This window comes from Equus asinus, chromosome 11 (genome assembly GCF_041296235.1).
Source record: "Equus asinus isolate D_3611 breed Donkey chromosome 11, EquAss-T2T_v2, whole genome shotgun sequence".
NCBI lineage: Eukaryota > Metazoa > Chordata > Mammalia > Perissodactyla > Equidae > Equus > Equus asinus.
The window spans coordinates 28,957,305-28,980,931 of NC_091800.1; the positions used below are offsets into that span (position 1 = coordinate 28,957,305).

The following is a 23,627-nucleotide window of genomic DNA, read 5'->3' on the forward strand; positions in this document are numbered from 1 at the left end:
AACTCACTGACTGCCAATATGTCCCTGGCTGACATCAGATACAAGATTGGGCTCCAAAAGCTTGTTCAGCCAAAAGTAAGGACTGAGAACAAATAAAGGACTCAACTAGACAGAAGATGCCAAAGGCAGGGAAGGGGAGCTTTGCATTGTTCTCTGAAGGATCACAGAGCTGGACTTCACCAGGCAGCAGGAAGGAGGGGATCGAACTCCTGCAAGGGAGACCACACAAGGCAAGCATTTACCTCCCACAATTCAGTTCCCAAGGCAGCGTTCCAGTTTAGCACAAAGCATTACCCATCAGTGTGTTCAACCAGGGAAAGTCAAGAAACAGGGATAAATGATCCTTACAGGAGAACAAATTCCAGGAAGTCACAGCTGCTGCTGCTGCTTCTCCTTCTCCTGCTTCTTTTCCTAGTGCCTCTTGGATGATTCTGAAATATTTCATTTCCTAAGCTGGAATGACTCACTGAACTACGAATTCTAATTTTAACCCCCTCCCCGACTCATGGGTGACTGAGACAAGGTACTGGTGCCCACTAAATTTCTTCAACCTCCTTCCTCTCCAAAGAAGGATTGGCAAAGAGTCTAGCCAAAGAACTGACTGTCTTGGAAATGGCCACTTAGTTTAACTTGAGCCAAAGCCCTTCAACCTATGGAAGTGTTTCCCAATCTTATTTTTATTATCACACTGCCCACCCTCTCCAGAGCCTTAGACATTTTTTTCCTAATTGCCCCATCCATGAAATTTTAATACCACAGATATATGGATGCTGTGTATCTGTTTGTGCACTGTATGTATATCTGTGCTTTATACATAAAAAGAATAAGGGTTTATTTGCCTCCCAAGAATAAATTTTGGCCCTCTTGGGAGTGTTATTGCCCCCTTTGGGACAGAAAATACAGGCTTAAATTTATACAAGGTGTGATGGTTTACTCTCGAGGCCTGTCCTTTTGAGTGGAGAAAACTGGGACCCTGGTAAATGGCAAAAGGGGCCAATTAGGAGAAAAAGAGCACAGAAAAAGCAGGGGCCCAAGACCAATTTACATCCTTTATAATATTGTCAAGGGCCGGACTTGAAACTAGGCCTTATTTACTGACACAGTGTCTGTTCGTTTATGAAAGGCATAAATATCATCTCCAATTTCTAAAACTACTGCCTTTCCCCACAGTTTGGCTGGCTTTAGAGAAAACATTATGCCAGGACTGATTCTGACTGATAAGAAACACCTTTGTCAGAGCCAACAGCGCCCTTTGCCCCTGTTCTCTTCATCTCTTCTCAGCCTGCTCTGTGACCCCAGCTCTCCAGCTGTCCTCAAACCCAGCTTCAGCTCCTCTCCACGGCGCTCGGAGCCATTCAAGTTTATTGCAGCATTCTGTAATTAGCCAGGAGTATTTTAGACCCATATTTTTATTCCTTGTCTCCCTGATTGATTTTCTAAATTATGTGTCAGCACGAAGGTGTTTAAAAAAAAAAAAAAAAACACTTAACTCAGCAGCAATTAACTGCAAAGCTTTTAAAGCTTAGTTTTCATTTCCTAGGTCTTCAAGAGTCAGAAATAATATCAATAATACTGAAATCAAGCTGTATTTTACCCCTGGTTAAAAAGGCAGCAAGTGACTTGAGAGGCATTATTACATAAGGCAACATATGCTATTTTTTTCCTTTTCTGCCTTATTTCTAGCTGTCAAAATTTCTTACACACACACACATACAGACACCATGGAGGAAAATATAGTTGGGCAGGATTTAGCTGAAGTGGGCATTGCTCATGAAGATGGTGTTTGAGAGAATGTTCAAGATCTCTGAACATTTTTGGCATGCCAACAGTTTATTTTGGGCAATGTTTTAAGTTTAGGGCAGTTGATGGCATCCTCATCCATTTTCTAGAACTGCAAAAACTAACCCTCTAAAAGTGTAACCCTCAAAAGGGTTGTGCTCAGACAGTTGAGAGTAAAGAACATAAACAAGAAAGACAGGCCTCACTGCCTGTTTCAAACAGTTTAAAGAGCCCCCAGTTTGCAAGGAGCTTGGAGACCTGGTTATTTTGCAGTAACAGTGAGCAAAGAACCCTTCCTGGATTTGGTGTCATTTGGAGATCAGAGCTTGCCCCTGGGGTATACGTTCGGATAACTGCCCCCAAGGGTCACGCACAGCTGAGGATTCTAGACATCCAGGCAACACTGTAAGTCAGGAAGAAGGAGACTGAAATAGCTGGCGCAAGAAGAATCTATGGGTTATCATAGAATATTGCAGAAAGATAGAGGCTAATATCTGGCAAAAATGTTCCCTCCACTGCCTTCCACCTGTCAGTTACCAAGTGGCCACTTAAAGCTGTCTTTTCCCAGTGCCCCTTTCAAGTCTGCCCTGGATGTTAATTTTGACCACATTTCATCTTCAGCTTTTAAGTACAGGAATGTGAGGGTCTATGGTGCGTGTATGTGTGTGCATATGTGTGTAGTTTTGGGGTGAGCAACCACTCTTTGTGACTTGGCCTTAGGATCTCCTTCAGAAGATGCAAAATTAAACCTTTATTCCTCAGCTAACTTGTCTACTTGAGCTTATACACCTAAACTCCTCTGTCTCATAGCATATTTATTTTATTAAATAGAGACCTTTATAAGTCATCCTGTTTCCCTTTTAGCCTTTGCTTCCAGGACTCTCAAAGCTAAATGCTATGCTCAATTACAGTAAACGGTTTTCGTGGCCATTTTCCACCACCGTTTTCTTACCCCTGCCCCTCTCTCCATGCCCACTACATGACATTTGGCCTTTGTTCTTTTACCTTTACTTGAATATAACCTTGTAACAATAAGCTACCCTATAGCTTTTATGGTAAAAATACAAATAAAAGAAAAAACACTAAATTATCCTTAAATGTCTTTCCATTATGGAGCAGTCAAAGGCTTTACAATACACCGATGTTGACATCCTCATTAAGAAAAGCTGATCTAGGGGTGGTGCATTTTAGAGGGGCGATTAGCACGCACATCAAGATTCATAAAACCTCTATGCCATACTTTGCTCCACAGAAATGGAAAGTCATTTCTGCCTCCCTCGGTGAAGCTTCCCCATCTATAAGATGCTGACAAGGCTGGCTCCTTCTCCCTGTTACACTCATGTTATGAGGATCAATGCCACAGCGTCTATGAAGTGCTTTGAGCTCCTCAGGGGACGGTGCTCTGTAACTATAATTACCATTATTGACAGCAGCAAGCAACTGCCGTAGGCTTTTCAAGGAATGGTTGTGGCTCAGGCACCCGCCCGGCCTCTGATGGGAGCCACTGACAGGCTCTCGTGCAGCCTGAGTTTTCCTTCTGCCAGCGGGCATCCTTACCACTGGCTCCAATAACCAATATCAAAAAGAGTTCTCAAAATGCAACAAGGTTTCAAGAAGGCTGAAAACAACACAGTATCACCACTGCCATTAAAGGAAGGCTTGAAACACCCACAGTACATCAGTGTAAGCAGGCATATTGTGGGCACCGGCAGCAGGTGGCATGGGGCCCGGATCCATTCAGTTAGTCTACACAGATAGTCCTTTTCCTAGTTAGGAAATGCTTTTATAGGATCTCATTCTTTACGTTGGGAAAAATATATATATGAAGTCCACATCCATCAAGCTGTCAAGGCATTTTACAACCGTTTTAAGACTACTTCTACTGGAATCCTGTATTTTCTATCTCAAGGAGATGCCCCGGCTCAAATCCATGACTGTGCCACCTGCCTCCTAACTGTGCCTGCTCTCCTTTCTCTTATCTGACTGCTGCCGCTCTACATCATTTTCAGCTTGGACAGCATTCCACAGGCAAATTCCTCTGACAGACCTCTCTGACCCCTGCTCTGGTCTGAAGCATTGCCTTTTGCCATCAGTGGAATTTTCAGACAGTATTTTTTAAATGTCATATCTTCTGATTTCTTCTCAAGGACTTCTTTTTTGAATATTTTTTTCTAAGTCTTTTCTGACCCTAAAGAATGCCAGGACAAATCCTAAAATCAGACATTCACTTGAAAAAGTACATTTGCCTGCTGTTTAAACAATCTGGGTACCACTCATGTAGTAATGTTGGCACAGTAGCTACGGCTAAACAAACATTTGAAGAATTACATGAAATGAGATGGTATCTGGGTCAGACTGTAAAGCCGAAGCAAAAAGAATAATTGAAAGAGAAGATGTACGTATGTGTATACAGTTCCAAGATTCATTTGGGTGCAAGAGAAAAATACACTGTGCTTAGCATTCTGCTTTCAGTGTAGCATCAATGAATGCCAGGAAACGCGATTTCAGAATATCTGATATTCAACTGTAAACTTGCATTAACACTTAGGAAAGAGGAGGGGAACATAAAGTGACAAATTTACTTGGAGTCTTGCAGACTCTTTTTTAGCCAAATTGCTGGTTTGAGACAGCTCATCATCTCTGTAAGAACATGAACTGCAGACTTGTCACTTTCCCCATTCTGTGCTAATACAAGCTGAGCGATTATGCGTCTGCCCTCCCCAGTCAGCAGCCTGGTTCCTGTTCTCTGCCATGTGGGGAGAGCTGGAGAAGATTCCTCTCAGGGGACCAATGAAGGACTGTCATCAGCGCTCTATGACTGGATAATGGCGGAATAAATGTTATGGATGAGTGGCACCTTTGCATGGAAAGTACAAGTCTCACTAACAAAGAGAACTCGCTCTGTCATCGAAGGCTCTTCAAGAGCAGCATTTGGATAACAAGACGCTACTCTTAGTTGCTTCCATCCCCTGGCCTGTCCTCAGGGACTGCCACCTCCTTGTCCCAGATGATCAGGCTTATTTCGATTCAGCCACTCTCTTAAACTGGGAGCACACCTCCAACAAATGCTTTCCCAGATACTTCAGGAAAAACTGAGACTACGGGTAATGAACTCTTGGGGGGTTAGGAGTTAGCCCTGACCTGCCTCTAGATGCCCAGAAGGAGCTCAGTAAATGCTTGGTGAGAAACAACACATGTATGAAGTGATTTATTAAATACTTAGGTTATTAGGTGCGTGTAATACTCTATGGTCATACGAAGATATAATTTAATCCTCATAAGCATATCACTTTCTTCATTGTAACACATGAAGGAACACAAGCAGGGTGAGTGCCTTGCCCTGGGTCATGCACCTAGTAAGAGTCCAGCTCCAGAGTCCATGCACTGGACCTCCACCCTGCGCTGCTCCTGCAGGGGAATAAGGGCCTCCCCTCCCGCACTGACTCTGAAGCCAGCGATATGAGGCAGACAGCCACACTGAGGCTCCAAAGGAGATGCACACAATAGGAAGCTTTATGGGCTCATTAAAATCTCCCTTCTGCCTTCTCTCAGGCCGTTCCACATCCAATGCTGGCAAAGGGGCGTGAAGGCCAGAAAACAAACCAAGGGTCCTTGAAAATCTGTCTTCTTGTCCCAAATGGGCCACCTTTCTCCCTCTCTTCTCACTGACCCCATACAACACAATTGTACACATGCACCCACGCCAAGGACTACATTTCTCCCAACTTTGGCTACTGTTTTTGTCACTCCTCCTAGCAAAGCATTGAGAAGGCCATTGTACCCTGGTGCAGGTGGGACAAGGGAAATCCTAGAATCCCTTTGTGTCCAAATTTCCAATACTGAAGTTCCTCTGGCTTACCAGGGAAGCATATAAACCAGTCTTAGAGCCAAGATGCAGCTCAGTTCAGATGTGAAACCAAGACCAGCCTGCACAGGGACAGGGGACTCTGGGGCTTGGTTGACATCAGGTATACCCGATGATGTCATGTCCTGTTGATGTGGCGGTCATATAAACCCACACTCAAAGAAACCATGGAAATTGGGCTGAGAGGAGCTTCACGGCCATTTATTCCAACCCCTGTGACATGGTGGGAGAACTTTTTCCAAACTAATTCTTGAAACCTGGTTTTGTTGCATAAAATTCTTTTCAGTTGTGATGGCATTCTTTTTCTTTGCTTTAAAAACAAACACTTGGGGCCGGCCTGGTGGTGCAGCGGTTAAGTTCACATGTTTCGCTTCTCGGCAGCCCGGGGTTTGCCGATTTGGATCCCAGGTGTGGACATGGCACCGCTTGGCAAAAGTCATGCCGTCGTAGGTGTCCCACGTATAAAGTGGAGGAAGATGGGCACGGAAGTTAGCTCAGGGCCAGTCTTCCTCAGCAAAAAGACGAGGATTGGCAGCAGTTAGCTCAGGGCTAATCTTCCTCAAAAAAAAAAAAAAAACCTAACTAAAAATAGATAAATCCCCAAAGGGAGTACTGTTCCATGTCCTTAAAATACGCCTGAGTTTGACAGTTCTAACTCCCTCTGTGTATTTTATTCCTGCTTCTTACCTTTGGTTCACAGAGGACAGAAGAAGGGGCGTTAGTGCCCTCCCACTCCGCCGCTGTGGCTGCCAGGCTGGCGCTTGCAAACCAGCCCCTTTGATGCACCTCTACTGCCTGGCGCCTGGGGACAAATGCCCCCTCTCTCTTCTTGCCTTGCCATGGAGAAATCTTGGAATCAGAGACTAACTCAACTCCTTCAAAATTTATTGTCACAACAACATGACATCATCAATCGATGAAATTATTTTCACATATAGACAAACTAAACCAAAGTTTGACACAAGTAGTTACGAAGAAGTCGGTAGGCTGATTGTAATGAGATAGTAGAAATCAAATTGCTCTGACGAAGCTAAAAACATCATGCAGGATAAGTATAAGCTGTGTGTGTATGCGTGTACGTGTGTGTTATGAGACATACATATAATTAATAGGCATATATGTGTGTATGTACATATATGCCTATGGATTATATACACATATATATGCCTATGTATCATATATATGTAGATGAAATACTACTAGAATTGATCAAAGAGTTTCTCTTAACTCTCCCCCCAAAAATTCCTCCACCCCGTTGTATTGGTCATGTTTTCCACACATGTTCAAATTCTCAATCGTCTGGGGCCAAGAGCAATTTCTTTTAGATTGGCTCTACTGGCTTTTTTGTGAGGGGATGACTGAGTGTCAGAGGGCCAGAGGACTCACCAGAACATTCCACTTGGGCTCATCCACATTCACCGCCCACACTCACTAGCTGGGCAGGGAATTGCTGGCGGAGGCTGTTAAGCACTTTTTCTGTTAATTGCTATGCTCTTCAGCGATCCTTCTTGTAAATGATTTTCTTCTTACAACAACAGCAACGATCAATCAAGAGAGGTTTTCTGCAGAGAAAAGAAGAAATTCCACATTCCAATGAGGACAGATTCTCACAAATTGTAGCCGAGGCTCCCACAGCTCATGGATAATGGTTGTGAGAGCTCGTCAGAAGGCCTGGCTGTTACAGCAGGGTGTTCAATGGCAAAGCCCTAAAGACAATCGTTGACCAAGAGCAGAGGCTCAACTCAAAGTGGTTTAGTCAGAGGAATCGGGGTTGACGGACTCTATAAATTCTTAGACGTCCAGGCCACTAGGCAAAGACCATGACTTTCAGGCTTCTGCTCTGCCTTGAGAAAATCCAAGCATAGAAATGATTCAAACAGAAAATTCACCCCTCTTCCTCAACACGCGCATTCTTCCTACCACTCCCAACCATCTCGCTCCTGCCACAGGGCAAATGCCAGCACCCTTTCGTGATGAGGTTGCTGTGGACAGAGCCAGAGGTGCCTTTGGACAGCATCGTTAGCTTTACCTGGTCTTCGACCATATCAAACAGAAATTTCGAGGCATTTAATTATTTCTCATTCTTTTCTTATTTAATTTTTCCAAGTTTGGAAGTCATATGCTCACTGTAATACAGAAAACAACATAAAATTGTATGAAAAAATAGCTATTCATCTCAGCATACCCCTCCTCCGCCATGCCTACACCCAATAATCCACTACTGTGAGGAACCCAGAGTCAGGAGGATGGTGTGTATTCTTCTGGACCTTATCCTCACTCGTGCACACATACTCATGCAGACATGCACACATACAGGAGGTTTCTGAGTTTGGTTTGGAGTTTTTTGCCAAAATTTAAAAAAAGAATCAAACTCTGTACACTACTCTTCAGTTTGACTTTTTCACTTGACAGTATCACGGACATCCCTCTGCATCGGTTAGCAACTGCTGCATCGCTGACTAATTTAGTGTAGGGTTGCCAAACTAGGGCCTGTGAACCAGCCACCTTTGTAAATAAATGTTTTATGGGAGCACAGCCATGCCCATTCACTTCCATATTGTCTATGGCTGCTCTTGCCCCACAACACGAGAGGAAGAAAATTGTGATAGAGATTGTATGGCCCACAGCCTACAATATGTACTATCTGGCCCTTTAAGAAAAAGTTTGCCAACCCCTGCCTTGAAACAGCAACCATTTATTTCCCCATGATTCCGGCGGTTAGCAATTTGGGCAGGGCTCAGCAGGACAGTTCTTCTGCTGGTGTCATCTAGGGTCACTCAAGTGAATACAGTCATTTGGCAGATGAATAGTCCAAATGGCTTCACTCACATGTTGACAGTTGGTGCTGGCCATCAGCTTGGCAACACGTGTTCAGCAGATTTCTTCACATGGTGGCAGCATTCCAAGAGGGCAAGCCCAACGCACAGCCGGAAGCCTCTGCTTGCATAAGGCTTGTCCCATGAGCCAGAATAAGTCACAAGGCCAGACCCAGGGTCAAAGCGAGAGAGTCTACACAAGGGTGTGGATATAGAGAGGGCTGATTCATTGGGGGCCATTTCTACAGCAACCTATTCACCCTCCAAGTCAGTAGATATAGATATAATCATAAGATGTAGACTTAATCCTAATTTTCATTCTATTTCTTTCAATCAGTGTCACATATACGCACATAAATATAAGTGTACATGAATTGGGTCATATATATGCTTGAGTTTTTAGGACAGTATTTCTTCTCTTTCTTTGCTTGCCTCCTCCATTTCCGTCTCCTCCAACACACACACGGGTAGCATGTGTTAACAATCTAGTGTATCTTTCCATATTTTTCTCCACGTTCATAAAATCACATACACACAATTTTACATAAACATGATAATACGATACATGCTGAGTTTTTTAATAGTATGGTCTTTTACTTTTTCTTTTTTTTTTTTTTTTGCTTGGCTTTTCTTTCCTCTTCTGCTCCTCATCTTCACTATATTACCCCCACCCCTCCCACACACACACATGCACACAAACATCTGGGGAAGGGGTTGGGTTTGGTAGAATCATTTTGCACACACTTCTTTGCATCTTGCCTTTCTTAATACTCAAAATATCTCTTAGAAATACTTCCAAATCAGCCAGAGCAGTTCTAATTCACTCTTTATAATGATTGCGTGTGCTCATTACTGTGGATTGAGTCATTTAATCTCTGTTGCAACTCTCTTCCTAGTAAGAGAAATTAAGAACCAAAAAACTCTATTTCCCACCACTGCCTTGACGTCTTGAGCAAACGGATGCCACCAGTTAGATGGTATCACATAAGGGTGGAAGGATAGAGGTAAGATGGAGGTCATTTTCCCGTCCCTTTGGGCTCTTTCTGCTGGCAAATGAGGTCATACAAATGTTGAGTCTCCTTTCAGAGGACGCTCGTGTCCATTCTCCTGCCTTCTGGGTGTCAGAAAGTAATTGTGGGCTAACGCTAGGGGCCACTTTGTGGATTGCAGCCGTAGGTGGTCTCTAGCTTCTCAGTGTCCAAAAGGTCACAGCAATGACAACAGCGGTGGGTTCTTGACCTCAGCATCATCGCAGGGGAGGCCTCAGAGCTGGTAGCTCCCCTGATGGGTCAGTTCTGTGATGTTCTAGGAGTCACAGCTCCTCCAAAGAGTGTACAAGCCCCTAATTCCTTGTATTAAATCCCTTTCTACCTAAAATAGAGTAATTTCTATTTCGTGTATTTTCTATCAATCCTGACAGATACATTCATCTTGTTCCAATTTTTTGCCCTATAAACAATGTAACAATAAATATTCTTAACTGAAACCTTTTATTTCTATAGAGTACATTCTCATGAGATTACATTTTGAAGAGGGCAGGTTTGAAGAGTGAGTATATTTTTGTTGTAATGAACATTTACCATAAAGGTATTAACAATTCACATTTCTAGTAGCAATTCAGATTTCTCTGCATGCCTGCCAGCAATAAGTGTTATCATTGTTTTTAACTTTTGTCCGTCTAAAGTAGGATCTAAAGCAGGAGCTCACATAGTAGCAACTCATTTCCCAATTAGTGAATTTGAGCATTTTTTTACGTTTCTAGTCAATAGCATTTGCTGTTCCATAGCGCCAACTCATATCATTTTGTGCATTTTTCTTTTGGCTTTTGGGTTTTGTTTTATGTTTTTGTCAAACTTGTAAGAGATCATTGTGTATATAGATTTTAATACATTGTCTATCTAATGCACTTTTAATCTATATTTTCTTTACATTATATAGTCAAATGTGTCTCTTTTCTTTTATATTTTCTGAGTTTTCAGTCTTAATTATAAATTTTCCCCAAATCACAGATTGTATTTGCATTTTCCCAGATTCCTTTTATAATTTTTATTGTTCTCTTTTTATATTAACTGTTGAATCCACTCAGAATTTTATTCTAGACTATGCGTTAGGGAACCAAATTGACTTTCCTCTACATGGAGAACGAGTTGGGCCAACATCTTTGATTAAATAAATCCAGCACTTCCCACTGAGTGGAATCCATTTCTGGATTGTCTACTCCATTCTCTCTTTATCATCACGTTCATATCAGGTTGGTTTTACTACAGTGGTTTTAGCATTAGATAATGTGATCATAGAAAGATCCTCTCACTATTGTTTTTCGTATTTTTTAGCAACCTCAGATACAATTATTCTTCCAAATATGCTTCAAGATCACATTATCCTATTCAAAAAAAGCATACAAACAGAACACTGTTGGGTTTCTAAATGAAATTGCATTACATTTATATTAATTTGGGGGAGTTGACATTTTCACAATAATCATGTCTTCCCATCCAAGAATATGGCATAACTCTTCATTTTTTCAAATAACATTCTTTTCTTGTAGAAACTGTATCTTCCGTTAATTATTTTCATTGGTATGTTATAGTTTTTGTAACTACTATTAATGAAATTGTTAAGCTTTGCCTGAGTATTGATAAAATGGAGAAAATCTATTGATTTTGTACATTTAGCTGGTATCCAAACACTTGAGCAAATTCTCTATTAGTTCTTGTAGATTTTCAGAGAAAATAGTCACATGGTATTCAAAAAGTTTTATCTTTTTTTCTCACTGCATATATTAATTACAAACCCAACAATAATGCACTCTGTGATAACGTGAATTCTTCTGTGAGACCATCAGCAATTGAGCTCAAAGGGGAACAAGGTAACTGCTTTTCTGGGCGGGTGGAGGAGATGGAAGGCAGGTGAACAGCGAAGCCCTACATCCCTAGTACTGTCCGGGACCAACCTCCCCAATGAGACAGAAACCAAATAATGGGAAATTTCTGGATTTATTGCCAATGTCCTGGAAAGCCCAGCCCGCAGAGAGCTAGGCTGGAACACACAAGTTCTATCAAGTAGGACCCGACTACAACTAGGACACAATTAACTTAGAGAGCACAGCCCAGTCCCCAAATGCCCAACTGGCTGCACAACTGATCTCATTTCACCAACTCATAAAAATACAACTCCACATTCCACGCAGTTGAATTTGGGGAATTCATTTATTGCACTATGTTTTACTATTTTTGTCTTGTTTTACTTTTTTTTGTTTTGTTTTGTTTTTGTCTTATTGCATTCCCTAGAGCCTTCAAGAAAATTGTTGAATAATAGTGGCAGGAGGAAGCATCTCTGTGCAGTTCTTGCTTGATTTTAATTGAAATAGCTTTTCATTTTATTACTTATAATGACATTTGCTGTTGGGTTTTGATAACTGATCTTCATTTTTAAGTACCTTCCTTCTGACTAAGGAATGCATTTGGTTGAAAGTAACAGAAAACCTGATTGTGGCTTGAACAAGAGATTTAGAGGTAAACAATGACTGGTGTTAGCAGCTCAGCAAAGTTGGGAATGGAATATTTGTAACTCAGTTGGCCTATTTTTCATGCTTGTTGCCTCATGGTTGCAGAATGGCTGTCCCAGCTCCAGGCATCACAGCCATGTTTAAGGCTGAAAGAAGCGGGAAAGGGACAGGATCAACTACACTTGTCCTTTTTTATCAGACTAGCAAAAGCTTTATCAGAAAACTCTCATTGGACTTCAGATAATGTGATCATATGGCAACTCCTAATAGCAAGAAACCAGTTATTCAACTTATCCAGCCTCAATAACGAAAGCAGTCAAGAGCAAAGGAGGTTGGGAATGGGTTAGGATTAGCCAACCCATAGCATCTGCCAGATAGTCTAAACCTTTTTATGCAGAATAGCTGCTGAATTCCATCAAAAGACGTTTCAACATTAATTAATATGGTCATTGGTCCCTTCATTGATGTAATGAATTATATTGATAGATTTCCTTATATTTTATTATCTTTGCCTTCTTTAGCTAAACCTACTACTTGGTCAGTTATTGTTCTTCATTGCAGAATTCATTTGTTAATGTTTTTATTTAGAATTTTGCATATATATTAATAAATAAAGTTAGTCCATAGTTTTCTCTATACTATCATCACCAGTTTTTGATATTAAAATTATGTTGGGTTTACCAAATGGGGAAGTTTTTCATCTTTTCCCTTGATGTGGAAATGCTTATATAATATGGAGTTATCTGGTCTCTAAGAATTAGACAGAATTCAACAAACAGTAAACTCATCTGGTCCTAGTGCTGTTTCTATTCTCTTCCATGATAATTGTTCTACTCCAGGTTCCAGCTTCTTTGGTCAATTAGGTAAATTAAATTTTGATTTCCTCTGGGTCAATAGTTGTGCTTTCACATTTCTAATCTAGGATTCATCCTCTTATAAATGTCTGAACTGAGTGGTCTATGCAAAGGTATTCCTTCTTCCCATCCCAATTTCTAGTTTTTTCTAGGATTGTTTAGTACTTTATTTTCCAGAATATTACTAGAATATTCTCTGCAGTATGTCTGTTCTATTTCAAGACTATTCATTCATCATTCATGGTATACACTCCCAACCCAGCATTCTTCAGTAATTTTTAATTGTATTAGCTAAGTTAACACCAGCTGCTATAACAGATAAACCTTGAGATCTAAGAGGCCTAAAACAAGGTCAGTTTATTTTGCACGTGTGTAAAGTCAAATCTGAGGCAGGAGGCTCTGCTCTGTACAGTCATTCAGAAACCTAGACTGACGGAAGGGCTTCATTTTCAACTCTTGTCTTCCAAGGTCTCCCTGAGTGTCAACATCTGACTGGCAGATAGAGGAGACACAGCAGGGACCGGGTCTCATGGTGGCTCATATCTTTTCCACTACATTCCATTGGCCAGAACTCAGTGCATGGCTACACCAACCTGCAAAGAAGATGGGGAAATGCAGCTTTGCTGTGCTCCCAGGAAGAAATGGACATGGATTTTGGTGAATGACATCTGGTCATTAAATATCCATTTAATCCAGAGACGCTCAGCCTCTCCTCAAGAAACACAACCCAAAGTGATCTAATTCTTGCATCCAGCTCAAAATCCAGAAGGTCCCCAGTGATGTTCAATTCTCTCCATTGGGTTCAAAGTGGGCAGTGACCTAAGAAATAAAAAGTAAGTTAACCTCCCTACCACACAGATCCAATCTGAAATGAAAGAGCAGGAACAAAATAACCCTAGTTATTTCATCTCTGGCTAGGTGGAAAAGCTTCTCCCTCAATCTGATCTTTTCCACAGGTCTGAATTTTAATGGGAATTAGTTGTTCAAAATATTTCTTAAGTTTATCTAGAAGTCTAGAAACAGATGCCTCTCCAAACTTGCAAAGTCTCCAATTTCTGGACTCTCTCTTCCCCCACCTGCTGTCTGGAAAACCCCAGACAATCTTGGGAGGGATGAATTGAGATGACAGCGCCTCCACAGCCCAGATCCTGAGAGGAACAGAGAGCCCCACCCCTGCCACCACTACCACAATGATGGGGCTTTATGAGAGCAAGAAATGAGCATCGGTTATAAGCTTCTGAGGACTTATCTACTACAAAACATAGTGTTTCCTTAACTACATAATGAAGGGTTCACTGCGAACTATTTTTTCTCTCTTCCTTATCTTCTATCTTGCTATTCTGATTTTCCATTTGTTTTGTTTTGTTGTTTTTTTATTCAACTATTCCCTTTAGATGTGGGTTATATATTCCCTGAATTATTGCATAGTTGTAAATATCTTTCCTTCCCCATGGGGTACGTACCGTATTTCCTTGGATCGAAGATTCCATCTATTATAAGATGTACCATTGTCTTAGGTACCACTAAGAAAGAAAAAGTGCTCCCAATTAAATTATAACATAATGCTTTCTTATAACAGAATTTTATTTTATACTTACTGAAAGAGCTCTTTCAGTCTTACTTAGACATAGATTTTTATCATGTCTTACTCTTGTGCATTAATAAAAAGGAAAATATCAGCACGATAAATTGGGTAGGCACTTCTAAAGCTTCTTCACTTCCGGAGTTCAGACATCCTAAGCTACTCGCCAACTCAGAGTTGTCAACATCTATGTTTTCCACACAATATTATCTTCTCCACCATCAAGAAAGTTCTTTTTTCTTTTTAAAGATTTTATTTTTCCTTTTTTCTCCCTGGTCCCTCTAGGTGTGGCATGTGGGATGCCGTCTCAGCATGGCCTGATGAGCTGTGCCATGTCCGCGCCCAGGACCCAAACTGGCGAAACGCTGGGCCACCGAAGCAGAGCGTGCGAACTTAGCCACTCGGCCATGGGGCCAGCCCTTCAAGAAAGTTCTTGAAAGAGTGCTCCATTATTATCTCCAAGATTTTCCCTCAAGCTACTAACTCCCATTCTGCAAACTTTCTTGTCAGCATTTTCATGATCTTCTCAGAAGGTGGCAACACATCTTCACACAACAGTCCCAGGCCTCGTATTCCTTCCTGGTCACTTACTGGTTTGTTCTGAGGTCTGCCCCAGCCAGAAGTGGGCTCTGAACGCTCTCCAGCCCCCAGCTGAGGCCTCACTCAACAGAGCTGCAGACTCACCGCATCAGACAAGGTAGAAGAGCTGGAGCTGGCGATGGAAGGTAGGTGGAATACAGTCCAGTTACCACCTTTCCAGAAAGTCCTCAGCTCTTTACTTTTATGGTGGTTATAAAAGATGGAGACTATCTGAATGGAATGTAAAGAAATGCTCAGGCTACACATACCATTCCATTCCACCATCAGAAGGTCTCCAGTGGAACCATCATCCTACAAGACGAAGTTCTGAATTTTAACAATTTTCTGCCTATGAGAAACCACTGTGGGATACGAATAGATGCTATGAAACAAGATGATTAGGTGCTAAAGCCTAGGAATGGCTTTGGTACAAACACATTCCACCTCCCTAGAGTAGAAATTCACATAAGGCCAGCAAAAACATCCCCAATGTCTCAGAGGATTCATTCATCCAGAATGTGGACTGGCCAGCAGGGTTTAAATGGTGACACCAGAGTCCTCAGTGCAAATGTGGTCACATCTTAGTCATGGGCAACTTACTTAACCTTAGTTTCATATTTCTCATGAGTCAAACTGAACAGACATAACCTACCTCGAATGTGCTGTGAAGATTAAGTGAGATCACATAAGAGAAAATGTCTCACCCAGGGATAGGCACAGAGCTGTTTTGGGTTTTTTCGCTGTCTCATATTTTATACATTATACAAAATGTTTATATTTTTTTGTTGGCCTTATATTCTCAATGAATGTTCGTTCCTTTCTACTGCTCAGGATATTCATGTGTAAGCTAGGGGGCGCTGTAGCGTGAGCTGGCTGGGCTCCCCAGGCTGACACAAGTTAGTTCTTGGCCATGCATGAACCAAATCACTCTCCAATTACCCCCAAAGTTTTCCGAGTTCCCTGCTGAATGCAAGGATGGTGGCTGCTTCTCCTCATCAAATTTTAGTAGCGACACACATCTAAAAGTGCTTAGCACAGGGCTACACACCTAAAAGCACAGTCATTCCTCGGTATCCACTGGACATTGGTTCCAGGACCCCCTGTGGATACCAAAATCCACAGATGCTCAAGTCCCTTATATAAAATGGGGTAGTATTTGTATATAATCTACGCACATCCTCCCATATACTTTAAATCATCTCCAGATTATTTGTAATACCTAATACAATGTAAATGCTATGTAAATAGTTATTATATGTATTGTTTAGGGAATAATGACAAGAAAAAAAAGTCTGCACATGTTCAGTACAGATACAACCATCACAGGCCTTTTGATCCGCAGGTGCGGAACCCCCAGATAGGGAGGGCCGACTATACCCAGTAAATGGGACCTATTAATCTCTTTCCATCCCACCCTCTGCCTTGCCCCCACCTTGGTGGTTTCTCCTGTTCAGCAGAGGGAGGACAAAGTACCCAGAAGCATTGTGAAGCCAGTGAAGAGAGCAAGGGAATAAGAAAAAGAAAGAGATGTGTGTGTTGGGGTGGGGGGAAGGGGTTTGAAGGATGGGCCATAAGGAAAGAATAGAGAAAATCCCTGATGTAGGAGAAAAAAATCCTGCAGCATTCCCTGGAAGACAATACAGATGACCACATCGAAGACATGATTCTGATTTAAAAGTTTTAGATGACACTGAACCTGCAATCCTTAACAACAGACTCTGAAAATCACAGAAGTCCACCATTTTGCTGGCTAATTGTGTCCTGGTGTACATTTGCCCACTCTGGGATGCTTAAGCTCAAAATCTCACCACATTTAAGGAACATATGAACAGAACTGGTGGGAACTGCCACTCAGAGACCTAGAAATAAAAGTTCTCCAAGATGAGACAGCACCAGACCCCAACAAGCTTGGAGTAGGAAACAAGTGTCGATAGTGACCCCTGCAGGTTTCTGCCTAATGGGATATGGAAAGCCAGCCCCTGGGACTTCAAAATAAAGTCTCCACTTTCCTGGGAAGAGTATTTATGTTTAGCATCAAATACCACGTGCAAAAATAAAGACCTTGTCTCCCGGGGCTTCCTCAGGTGTTTCAGAAACAACTCCAGCCAAAGCTCAGGACATCCATGCTGCCATCAGAAGAGGATGCAGCTGAGGAAACTGGAAGGTAAATGGTTTCCGGTTGCTACATGGCTTCAAGTTTTCCTCCATTTGATTAGTTCAGCTGGTAAAGGCTGAGTTGTTTAGAATTCTTTTTTACCCCCTAATGGAAAAGTAAAACTTCTTCTATCCAAAATATTTAGAAAACAAAATCATCCTCCAGGACTCTCAAAGTTAAATCTTGGATTGAAATAAAACATACCATAGGATTTGTCTTAGGAAGGATCAGCTTCCCAGCTGCAGCCTGAATGAGCTCCATTTTTAACGGTGCATAAAAGTGTTTCGTGCTATCCTCAGAGACGAGATCTCATAATTCCTTTGCGAACTATGAAAGAAATCTATCAAGAGGCCTTGTGGGCAGGAACACAGATTTAGGGGGTCAAAACACCAAGCATTCTCATTCATGACCTCACCACATGAACCCCTAATTAAGTATGGGTGTCCTAAAGTGAAAAATACTTTCATAACTGAAGGGAGACCTCGTCCCATTCATAAGCAGACCGCAAATCAGTCATAACTCCCCAAACACCAGGAAGGAGCTGCTCAATTTGTATTTGTGTTGAACTTCAAGTGTTGCATAATTTATATCTAAAATCCACTCTCATACATCTACTGAAAGACCCACTCTGACCTTCGCTCCCAATCCCAACTGCATTAAAAGAAACTATAAATCACCGGAACTCGGGCAGCCAATCACAGCCCAGCTGTGTCAAAGCCAGGCAGCTTGCTTCCCTTGATGTGTTCACCATCCCCTAGAACAGGTTATAAAAATTGTTCATATTTTGAGATAATAATTCAAAGGCTCTTTATTTTACACTGTGGGTCACTGTTCACCCAGGCAGACTAAGTGAGCATACAGACAGAGGGAGAGGCTGGGTTCCACAGAGCCTTCCATTCATCCCCACCTCGAGAAGCCCCCTCAGATCCACGCTCACACCCTGCAGTAGACCTGGCCTCAATTTAACAGAGCTCTGCTTTCGTCTCAACAGAACGTAAATCCAAAGGTACGATCCTTATATCTAAGAATCCCCTTGACTGTGGATCAAAAGTGAGAATATATTTTTACAGGAAGCCCACAGTGTTCTTTCATTAGCTCAGTGTTCTTTCATTGTACTTTAAGGCAAAGCTTTGCCTTGAGGGACATTTTTTGATTCCTAAAAGACAACATGTTGTTTTCTCAGTTTTACCAGGAAAGGAAAGCTTTGAAAATTTCTCTCGATCCCTGGACGCTGTTAAATCAGTTGTGGTGATCATGCAGATGATGTAAAGTCCACCCCTGCCCCAAATCACTGTCCATACAGAGAACCAGAAGCCCTGCAGCGAACAGGTGTGGCAAAAAGAGGCTCTTCCAGCAGTTTCCAGGGAGATTTTCCAAAGAGATCCAGAGGAAGTGCGACAGCTTGGGATTTTCCTCGGCAACCATGGTGTCGTTTGTGTCTTAGAAAGGGCTTGGTCCACCCAAGGTGACAGCAGAGGGCCAGTAGGCTGGGACGATGGCCAAGCTTGCTTCATACCAGGCGTCCCATGAGTCTGTCTACAGAGAAGCAATGTTCTTGGAGTTGACATTTGTCTGGCCTGTTCAAGGGACTCTGGGTCAATGACCCCCACAGTGGGAAGCTTCACTTGTCTCCACAATCTGCAAGGAACACGTACTATTGACTCACGCAGCAAAGGCACACACAATGGTAAGTGTCCTAAATGCAGGCTGGCCACCCTGCCAAAAAGAAGGCGAAGGGGCTTGGAACATACCTCTTTACCCTCTAGTTTATCAGGAGGCTTGAAGTTTCCCAGGCAGGATATAACACAACAGGAAAAAAATCTTCCGACTGGGCCACCACGTCGATTAAATGGCCACCACCAAAATTAAATCTGCTATACAAGATACATGCCCTAGAGAGAGACTCACATGGTGTTTGATTTCTTTCCTTTTTGCTTTTTTTAAGCTATTCTTCAGCAATCACTTCTTTCTTATGATACCTACCCTCAAATGCGGTGAAGGGCTCTGTAGAGAAGAGCCAGGTTAGCAATTTGTCTGCTCTTCCTATATTTCTGGGCCTGCAGATCTTCCCTGACCTCTGTTCCCCGGGGTACAATTCCTCATGGGTAGAACGTATAAGAAGACACATGAGAGAGCTATTCAACGTGGAGGATGTTCTTTCGTTCTTCAATTAAAGAAGGAACAAGGGAAACGTCGCCCTGGGAGAGGAAAAGCTGATTGTACATGAAAAGGCAGGATTTTCAAAATGTTTTTTGCCCTTGTTGTCCTTTAGAAAAAAAATTCTTTGAGTTTCAATTGTCAGAGCCAGCTACCCTTAGAAGGAGAAGGCAGAGATCTAAATGAGAATAAGAATCAAGAACTATTCCCTACCACTAGACAGGGTGTGATGAATGGAACCAGTAATGAGTAAGAGCCTGGAGAGGGTTAAAACAAAGCCCCAGTGCCTGGCTTCTAAAGGACAGAGTGGTACTCAGCTTTATGAAGAGGAAAGGCACCCTTGGCTGTGGTGGAGCATCCCATCAAATCATAATATCTGGAAAGATGTTAAATGAATTGTCCGTGAGTCCGTTTGCAGTCATGTGGAACAACACAAGGTAAAGGGGAGCCCCAGGCATGGTTTGGTAAAAAGCAAATTGCTATCAGCCCAACTTCATTTGGCTCAGTGATAGAGGGACAGGCAGATGCTGGGAAGCAATAGATGTGATCTCCAGAAACTTCAGTTAGGCTCTGGGTGCGCTTACTGCCACCAGCAACATACGGGATTGGCCTTTGGATGAGTGAGTTAGGGGCAGTGGCTGGAGAGGGCAGAGTGCCCAGCTTGGGGAATGAAGAGGGGACAGAAGGCAAAGGACTCCCCACCAGGTAGAAGAGAGGTCAGTTCACCTCCATCCTGCTTCAGGGGTAGGTGGCCAGCAGACCCAGCTCTGGGAGCACCCAGGAATTCGGGGCTGCTGCCCGTGAAGGCAGCAGGGTTTCCCTGGGCTCCACAGAGTTACTCTACTTGGCATCCTCTGCTTCCTCCCCCTCTATCCTGTTGAATTCACTGCTTCCTCTTTTCCAGGTTTTACAGCTGCTCTGCCCAAGTCAATGCTGAGAAGAGAAGTAAGAACAAAGTCAACTGCTTATTTAACTCTTTTCTAACGTAGAAGAACGTGTCTTCATTCAGTGCTGGTGGCACCTCCAGCGGCTTTTGTTGATCTTGGCAAAGCATCAATATTATTACTGCTTACTTTTCTGGACTTGCACCTAAATTAAATATTTACTATTTAATAAACATTAACCATTGATAAAGTGACCATTTGTCCAATTTGCCAACAGTCCCAGTTTATGCCTGTCGTCCCAGCAAAATTACTCATACCTCCGCTCTCAGTGACGTAGGGTCCGAGTCTGGATGACACAGCATGCGCTCACCTGGCCCTGGGACCCAGGCAGGGCTTCCTTCCCCACTGGCCTCTCCTCTCCTCAGAACCACCTGCTTCTTCCAGCCCATTATTGTCAGTCATACCAGAAATCATTAATAATTTATTATTTATATCCCACTTACTTTCAAAAAGGATTAAAGTGGTATACAACGCATTCACTCAATAAATATTTACTAGAAGCCTAAAGTTCCATGAATACTACCTGAGGATATATATAGATATGCTCAAAATTGTTCAAATCAAAGTTAAAAGTGAAGGCAATGAAAAACCATACAGAGGGGGACGATTACTGAGTTAGAAACCGTGGACGAGAGAATAATTGTAACTCTTTCTATATTTGACTTTGAGCTTCCTGGTAGTAAAACCAAAAAGTAAATTACAACGTACAACATCAATCATATTGCCTAAGGAAATATAACTTTGACAAAAAAGATACTTTTTCTCCTGATACTAATTCTCACAGAATTTAACCACTCATTCATTCAATAAATATGTATTGAGTACTTACTTTGCCCCAGTTAGTGTTCTAGGCGGTAGGACACAGAAGTGAACAAAACAGAGCAAACAGACAAAAATCCCTGCCCTCAGGGAGCTTACTTTCCAGTAGGATGAGACAGACAATAAGTGAAATATGTAGGGTGTCACATAGTGATAAGTGCTGTGGAGAAAAACAAAGCTGGAACAGAGATTATCAGAGAGCTCAGAGAGGGCCCTGCAGCTTTAACAGGGTGGTTAGGAAACCCCTCTCTGGAAAGGTGACATTTGAGGAGAGGCACGAAGGGGAGGAGGGAGGGATTATGTGGACATCTGGGGAAGTCTTCCAGACAGAAGCCCTGAGATGGGAGCACCTGAGACCACTGTGGCTCCAGCAACGTGAATCAGGAGCAGAATCCAAGGACATCCAGTCAGAGACAGGAAGGGAGGGACATAAAGTGGAGATCTTAGGTTTTTTCCTTCCAATAAGAAAGAAAGTCACGGGAGGATTTTGAGCAGAGAAGTGTCATGACCTGACATATTTCAAAGGATCATTCTGGATGCTGTGTTGAGTCTATTTGTAGGGGAACAAAGCACAGAAGTAAAGAGATCAGTTAAGAAGCTTGTGAAATTTTCCAAACAAGAGAAGTTGGTAAGAAATGACCAGATTCTGGATGTATGGTAAAGGTAGAGGCAACAGGTCACACGTGAGGTGAGAGAAAGAGAGTGGCCCAGACGGTTCTGAGATGCTTGGCTGAGCAGTGGAGTTGTTGATTACTGAGACGACAAAGACCGAAGGAGGAGCAGATCCTGGGGGAAGATGAGGAGTTTGACGTTGGCCCTGTTAAATGGAATACACATGTTGGACACCCTAGTAGAACTGTCAAGTCAAGCAGGTGGCCTGGGTTTCTCATGAATCCTTACATAAAGGACATGGAATAGTAATGTGAACAAGGTCTCAAACAATTATTTTTGCCAAAAGTACAGAAACACTCATTTTTTTACCATTTTTATATCAATCTGCAATAAAAATCAAGGGCATACTCTTCTATCATAGCTAAGTGAAGGTATTTGTGGAAGCGGCCAAGTTAGTGTAGTAAAGGTCCTAAAAGATGCTGCCTTCGGGAATCTAACTTAGAACAAGGTAGAGCTTCCTGGAGCTGGAGGAACAGACAGTCCACACAGACCTCTGCCCGTCTCAACTATCATTTCAGATTTGCCTCGGGCAAGACTGAGCTCTCTGATTGTACTTATTCTCTGGGGTAGAACGTTAGATGGCAGGGTTGACATGTTGCTACAAAAAGCAAAAAAGAGACTGATAAATTCTTACCCAGATCAAGGCCCACCTCATTTTTACTTGAAGGCAGGTCACTAGGATACCTGAAAGACCTTCTAGAATTTTTCTTTAAAGGGAGCTGTGAATTTACTCAATGGGCAGATGAATCCCAAGCTGAGAATGATAAGCTGGTGCTTAGCAACAATTTGGAATTTTTCAAGTTAAGATGTTGTGTTTTCCTGGCAAAAGAATGGATCTCAGACAGTGGCTCCTACAGGCAGATATAAGTTAATCCTTTCCCCATTCAAATAATAAAAGTGTCTATAATTCCTCCAGGCCATACCAGTCTGGAGAAAAAGAAATTGTGCAACTGTCAGAAATGCAGCAGAATTATCAAAAGTATCAAAAGCAACATAAATAGGGAAAACTTACATCACAGTTGAGTTTTGCGTCTGAAAGTATAAAAATCACAGCCTTGTTAAATCCCTTGAAACAAGGGATTTAGTCTAATTTATGCAAGCAATCTGTATCCCCAGAACCTCCTAGAATAATCCCAGAACATGGTAGGCATTCAATAAAACTCTGACAAAGGAATGAATCAATCAACATTAAAAAAATAATAAAAACAAAACCTATGAGCACCATCTTGTGGAAGCCCTTACCATGACACCATCCAACATGGTCACCAGGCTGAAGAACGGACACTGAAACTTCTGTGTGACAGAGTCTTAGGGGCCACGGACTATAGGGAGCAGCAGGCTAAGAAACTTGTCCTGAAGCCGTGTTTGCAAACCAAGTACACTTTTTAGTTACACTCAGGTGAGGCTGATGGAGATTATAGGGGACTACAAAAGCTCCCCCAAGCCAGCCCTTGGCACTGTCTCTGAGTACAGTGGAGAGGTGTAAATCCCAGAAGTAGTCTTTGACTAGTTCCCCCAGCCAAAATTGTTGTAATAATCTAGGTTCAAATTCTTCCTTTGTGCTTTGAGACGTCCTTGGGAACCAATGATCCACAGAGCCCTTTGGACACCTGGGAGCATCCTCTGTCTCTCTGCTTCTGCTACGCCCCTCCCCCACTCACTGAGGCTCCTACTGTCGCCCTCTGAAACTTGTATGGATTTGGCCTCTCTTCTATTTTTTCCAACTTTCTCTACATCAGAGGAAGGAGGGAGGGAGGCAGAAATAGTTACCTGGTCACCTTCCGTTTGCTTCTCTCCTATAGGACCGCTAAGCAGAGGTGGAACCAAGAACCATAGAGGTTCTCTGTGTCACATGCCTCTCCCACTGGAGTCCCCTTTTCAGTCATTCCCACCCCCT

The 23,627-nt window shown here is 42.4% G+C and overlaps 1 protein-coding gene across 3 annotated transcripts in view; it reads right to left on the reverse strand.

The window, feature by feature from the left end:
* CBY2 (chibby family member 2) overlaps positions 1-23,627 on the reverse strand; it is a 56,285-nt gene that overhangs the window by 30,954 nt on the left and 1,704 nt on the right. For all 3 annotated transcript variants that reach the window (XM_070480804.1, XM_070480803.1, XM_070480805.1), the window contains exon 2: positions 7,031-7,206. The gene's annotated coding sequence lies outside the window, so the exon portion shown is untranslated. The remainder of the gene's footprint in view (positions 1-7,030; positions 7,207-23,627) is intronic.